The sequence below is a fragment of the Lycorma delicatula genome, chromosome 5, assembly GCF_047948215.1.
Source record: "Lycorma delicatula isolate Av1 chromosome 5, ASM4794821v1, whole genome shotgun sequence".
Taxonomy (NCBI): Eukaryota; Metazoa; Arthropoda; class Insecta; order Hemiptera; family Fulgoridae; genus Lycorma; species Lycorma delicatula.
The window spans coordinates 108,341,527-108,348,729 of NC_134459.1; positions in this window are offsets into that span (position 1 = coordinate 108,341,527).

Sequence of the window (7,203 nt, forward strand, 5' to 3'; positions counted from 1 at the left end):
AATAAAAATGTTCATGTTGTGACCAAACGTACAGGAGAGTAGGGCATATTCATGTTGTAAATAACAGCAATCATGTTGAACAAGACCTCAAGGATGGTCTGGAAAGAATAGGTTGATAGGATTGTTGAAAAGCATGCACTATAATCTTTGACAAGATAATATTCGATAGAGAGAAATGGAAAAGGCTCGTGTGTCGTCAAAGTATTAACACACCCCAAAATCCATTTCAGGAATTTTTCATATGGATCTAATATCACTTCATCAATTACACTTTCACTAATAATTTATAAAGAGGTTAAGCGACACTGATTAGTATGGTCACTTTTTTGGAGTTTAATTATTTGCCAGCTTTCATCTTTTATCTAAGTCTTTATGTTTTGTGTTAAATGTTTAGAGCAGTTTATGGGGTGGGGGTGTGATTTTGCAAAAACGTTTTTTGCAAATATTGCTATATTTAATCGTTAACAAATGTGCATAAGAAAAATATGACCTTAATTAAGCAAATTCTGGAAAAATGAGGGTGACCTTGCTCTACAGTATCATCCCCCTGACCTTTAAAGTTGAAAATTTAATGGCATCAATGCCCCATGTATAGAAGTAATCTGACCAAGTTTGGTCAAAATCGGTCCAGTAGTTCTGGCAATATAAGGCGATTTAGAGGGTAACACCGAACACAAACATCTGGAAAATTTCCATTCGGTTTTTGGTTTCCTTAAGTGTGAAAACGTCATGATCTGGTGAAAACTGCATAAACCAAATTGGACAAATTACAATTCTTTCCCTTCTAGAGATATAGCGCTATCTAGACAGGAAAATAAAAAGAAATATGCAGTCAAATTTGTTTAAATAAATGATAAACGGGAGAAAATCTACAAAACATCAAATAAAAATCAAGAAAACGTCGTTAATTATAAAGCTACTCACTCAAAACCTTTGGCTCAATGACTGTGGCGGTCACTAAAACAAGAGTCTTGTTACATAGATAAACAAAACAGTTGTTGACATCACATCCAGTAGACCTAGAAAAAGAAACTAAGTGTTTACTTAAAAAAAAAGATAAAAACTATCACAATAACTCATATATACTTTTCATTTAACTGCAAGCTTTTTTTATAATTTATTAACAATTATTATATTAAATTAATGTTTTCAATTCACTTGTTTATTAAAACTATTGAACAAAAGTAACCAATTATAATTTTCCAAGTTATAAAAATTTGAAACTGTAAAAGTAATTTACGAAAAAAGAAATTTCTTCTCAGTTAGTATTAAAGAAAAATTTTGAAACTTTGAAAACACAGTAACAAATCTGATACAGTCATATGAAATGAATTAAGTCAAAAAGAAAATATTAGAGTAATAAAATATATATAAATTGTTTTCTGTATTTTATCCAAACTCAGGGCTTGCCATTTTTTATTAATCATTACTGTGCAAGCAAAAGCTTTTATAGGAACCATAAAAAAAAAATTGATTTTATATAACATTTGTTTTATATGTAAATTTACCATTCCATTCTATATCCAGCACAAAGAAGAGAAATTTCATCCCATTAAAAAAATCTATACTTTAGAATTCTAGTTACCTACTTGTAATATTTATATATGTACTAAATAGTATTTATGATGTGAAACTTAAAAGACATAAGCAGAAGAAAATGACATAAAATTCTTCTAACCACAAAATAAATTAATCATGTTATATTAAATAAATTTTATGTAAAATATACATTTCCAGCACAAATATTAACTCATTTTAAATGAATTCTCTGTTAAACATAATTTCTGGTGGGTATTTGTAACTGGATTTTACTAGTTCTTAGGTCTCCTTATTAATGAAATCTAGTAGCCTCATATAACAAAAGGTTACAGCAATTTGTTAGCTCGGTTTTTTCATCCTTCTTTCTATGTACAATTAGAATGGAAAACCAACAGACAACAAACACTTCAAATTATGTCCTTCAAATGATGAATTATTATTATTTCATTGATAATATTATCCTTCTACATTATTTATAGACAGTCCTTTTCAATTAGATTCTTATGAAAAATGAATAAATTTGTCAAAAAAACAATGAGCAATCTATATCTAGTGAATGAACTGGTAAAAGGGCAAGACTGTACTATGCGAGATATTTAAATTATGGTTTTAACTCATTTGATGGAAAGCCACAATGTGTTTTTTGCTTTCAAGTTCTTTTTGATGAAATCATGAAGCCATCAAAATTAATTCCACACTTGGAAACTAAACAACTGGTTAATAAAAGGTAACCCTTGGAATAAAAAAAAAATTACATACTTTGAGAAATCAACAAGCTTCTATTTGCAAACTGACAAAAGTACAGTTGAAGCATCTTATCTTGTAGTATTAAGAATAGCTAAGATGTCAAAACCCCATACAATCGCAGAAAACCTCATATTGATTGCTGCAACTGATATGGCCAGTGTTTTAATGGGCAAAAAAGAAGCAAAAAAATTGAAAAAACTTGGCTTTCTAATGACAAAGTATCAGGTGAATTGATAAGTCAATTCAGTGAGTCCAAATGAATTTTTAGTATTCAATTTGATATATCAACAGATGTGGTAAACATTTCTCAGTTTTTATGTTTTGTAAGTTATGAATGCGATAGGGACAAATTAATCAAAGATAATATGTTGTTTTGCAAATCAATACTTGGTCAAGCAACAGAACAATGTTTTTTTTTACGAAGCTACTAAAAACGATAACATATATTGGACAAATGTATTGTAGTATGTAGTAATTGTGCAAAGGAAATAACAGGAAAGAACAATGGATTTCTTAAAAAATTAATAGATCATCTTATAAACAGGGCGAAATGGATGCACTACTTCCTTCAGAGACATGCACTTGCCATAAAAAATATGTTGAAAAATCTCAAAAAAATTATTTGTAAGGCTGTAAAAATGGTTCATTTTAATTTTATTAAATTTCAACCATTACAGAATATACCAATTAGCTAAACTATGTTATGAAATGGGGGGGGGGGGGAATTTCTTCTTTTTTATACAGAAGTAAAATATTCATTGCAAAGGAAAGTGTTATCCAGTTATTGGAATTACAAGATGAATTAATAGTATTTTTTCACAATAAGCAAATGCTATTCTCACTGGTTTTACAGAATAATGAGTATATGTTGCTGTCAGCTCACTTAGCTGATGAATTTTAGCATTTAAACAACTTGAATGTGAATTTAAAAGGACATGATAAAACATATATTATTAATAACAGATAAAGTTCATGCTTTCATTAAGAAGCTTGATATCTTGATTATTTGCCTTCAAAGCAAATATCTTGATAAGTTTCCACTCACTTCTGATTATACTGAGAAAAATCTGGATGAAGAAGACACTATTATTCACCACAGTTTGGAATGAAGATGCATTGCATGAACTAAAAAGTCAGTCGGTGGTGTACTTCCCAGAAGATAAAAATGATTTCTCGAAGAGATGGATACTGAATCCATTTAGTGTAAATGTATTGCAGCTGCTAAGTTACCAGCTCACTGAAATAAAACTTTACAACTACAATTCACATCTGAAGATTTTGATACACTTGGCTTGCTCGTCAAAGTGAATAAGGAGGTGTTTTTTTTTATTCACAAAAGTATTGAAAATATTATTCCCTTTTTTCCTCTATGGTTGTGCTAAAAATTGAATATAGGAATCATCTTTTATCACTTGAAAACAATTTTCTTTTGTATGTTTCTAATATAGATCCACAAATGAAGAAAGTTTTAAATTGAAAACAAATGCAACCATCTCATTATTATTATTTTTTTTTTTTTAACATGTGGAGTTATAAATGTAAAGTAAAATTATTATAATAAATGATTTTTTTTTTCATAGCATTATTTCATGTTTACGTGTAAAGTTGAAAGCTAATTTCAGAATCCTCCTTTCATAACAGCACAACCCTCAAGGGGTTGTGACACTATCAATTAAAGATTGAAATGTGTGTTTCCTAACAATAATTAATTTAAAGAGCCTATTCATATATAATATTTACTGGCTGCTTACTTAGATCCTTCTCCATTAGCACCCAATTGACCAGATGCAAACACAGCTTCATTGACTGGTTCATTAAACTGTATAGTATGATCACTCATAGGAGGTGGAATAATCTTTTTTTTAAATGATAACAAAACCTAACCTACAAAATTGTAATAGCTTAAATGTTTTATTGCTACTATTTTTCCAGTCTAAAATTAAATGCTCAATAAAATATGTAATAATACAGTATAAGATTTAAAAGTAAATACTACTAAGCATGTGCGTTAATAAAAAGAGCCAATAGCAGAAACTTAGAGAAACTGTACAGAAATATTTCTGTGTAGAAAGATGTAATCAGGAGATATTTCTATGCTCAGTACAATTACAGTATGAAATTAACAATATGTGAATACATTTAAATAAATTAGAACTATACTAACAGAGAGTAACATCGCATATACTTTTAAGTATTTCTGTTTAAAACTTATCTGGTGGAAAACAGGGACATCTAATGGAATTAGATGAAGGGTAGATAACTCACCAGTCATTTCGGTTTAATGATTTTTTTTTTACCAATCATGATTTTTTATGAAAAACTAGATTTTTGTGTGAATACATACATATCACTCATTTCTCAGTTAGTACATTTTCTAATTTTGTTTTTGTTATAATTTTCTGAATAAAAGGCATTTTTAGTCTTATAGTTTTTTCCATTTATGAAGCCTGTACAATCCCATATTTTTGTTTCATATTTATCTGCATGCTGATGCTGGAAAAATCTTGTTTGTCAACTTTTTTTTCATAAATTTGAATAATTTTAATTAATTACTTTCCTAATCCAATCACTACAACCAAATTACTTGCCATTATTTATATTTTGTTCAATGTTTTCAAATTCAACATAAAAAAAGAACTGAAGATTATTTACATGGATATAATACTTAAAAAAAAATCTATGCTATTAGGGAACTTAAACACAAATTTCCAAGTACAAAAACATTTCAATGAAATCAATAGAAACAAATTTAAGTCCTACAGCCTTGATAAAGTTCACATAATAAAAAACAGCACGATGATGAATTAGAATGAAGATGACATAATAAATACAAAGAATTAGGGTTAAATCTGCATTGAGTACCACTACATTAGTTTCAAGTTTCAAGTTGAGTACCACTACATCGTCACAAAACAAAACTGGATTATACAAGGTGCGACAATAAAGTAATGAGACTGATGTGAAAAAAATGTTGCTTACCGTTTTAGTCATGTTTAGTGTTGTCTCCTTCAAAGTAGTCCCCCTCTGATTGCACACACTTATTCCAATGGCTTCTGCCATTGATGGTAATATTTCTGGAACTCATCTTCTGTAATATCCTCCAAGACCCTCGTCACAGCTTATTGGACATCTTGTGTTGTTTGAAAATGGTGTCCCTTGACCGCCATTTTGACTCTTGTATAAAAAAGTCGCACAGAACGATATCTGGTGAATAAGGTGGCTGTGGCAGTACTGAAATTTGTTTTGATGTTAAAAATTGCTGTACTGACAGACCAGTATGGGATGGCGCATTATCGTGATGCAGAATCCAATTATCAGCAATGTTGGCACGGACACGAAGAACTCGTTTACGATCACAGCGTGCCTGAAGCCGTGATGACCCCATTTTCCAGGGGGGTCGTCTGTGGAAGGCAGATGGAGGCCCGGCAAGAAATGGTGGTCCTCTGACCTTAGCGTGCAAGAGTTAGGTCCGCGCAGATAAGGTACCAGCACTGTCCCCCAACGGAGATTATCATAAACCACGTGTGCGCTGAGCGTCTTCGGATCTACCAGCGTGCCCGTAACACATATGTTCACGCCATCAAGGAAGCCAAACTCAAGTTTTGGAAAGACTCCATACGCGAGTTGCAGCGCGATCCTTGGCAGCTCGCGAAGACCTGCTACCGACCGAAGCCATTGCACGTGTTGTCCAGTGTTCGGTGCGGGTTAGGTGGTCGTGACCACACTTTAACATCTGTGGCGACCTACCAGGCGTTCCTGGATACTCTGTTTCCAGATGCTCCGGAGGGTGAAGCGGAAATCGGCGTTAGGGCGGGTGAAACACCATTCCCTGACGTTCGGACCGTGGAACCCGAAGATATAGACCGAGTGGTTTCTCGAATGGCATTAAAGAAGGCACCGGGGATTGACCAACTTGACCCGGATATTTTCCATCAATTATTGCCTGTCATAAGAGAGCCACTCGGTAGAGTGTTCACGGGATGCTTAAGCTGGGGCTGCTTTCCGGCTTGCTGGAAGGTGGCTTTGGTGAGGGTACTCCTGAAACCTGGAAAGGATCCTGGTGAGGTCGGCAGTTATTGACCCATCAGCCCCTTGCCGGTTCTCGGCAAGTTACTTGAAAGGCTGGTTGTGGAACGGCTCGAAGAAAGCATCGATATGAGGTGTATTCTAAATCGAGGCCAATATGGCTTCATGAAAGGGGTTGGCACCGAGGATTGCATCTTAAATGCTCTTACCGAGGTGGAAAGCGCCGACTGCAAATATGTTTTGGCTATTTTTATTGATATAAAGGCAGCATTTCCTTCCTTGTGTTGGAGTTCTGTCCTCTATGCTTTGGAACGCCGCGATACCAATGCGGCGTTGAACGGGCTTTTGAACATCGCGGCTTTGGAACGCCGCGATGTTCCCGAAGCCATACAGGCCGTGGTACGAGACTACTTGTCTAACCGTACGGCTCTGTTTAAGGATGTGCAGCTAGTTGTGGAAAAATCCGTCACCAGGGGAAGCCCGCAGGGTTCCGTTCTCGGTCCCCTGCTGTGGAACCTGGTGTTCGACGGGTTTCTGGGGTTGAAATTCCCAGAAGGAGTCACGGCCCAGGCTTTCGCCGATGACTTTCTCCTTTTAGTTCGTGGAAATTCACGACCACAGCTAGAAAGCAGAGCGCAGGCGGCTTTGTCAACCGCAGAAGGCTGGATGGACATACAAAATTTAAAGATTTCTGTGCCTAAGATGAAGTTTATGCTTCTGAAGGGCGCAGACAAATTATCATGCAGTCGAAACCCCCCCATTAAGTATAAAGGCTGTGTAATCAGCCGAGTAAGGGTTCATAAGTACCTAGGTGTTTTGTTTGATGATAAGTTGCTTTTTAGCAACCACATTAAACAAGTTGCGGCGGACGCTGTCTGTGATGCACAAACT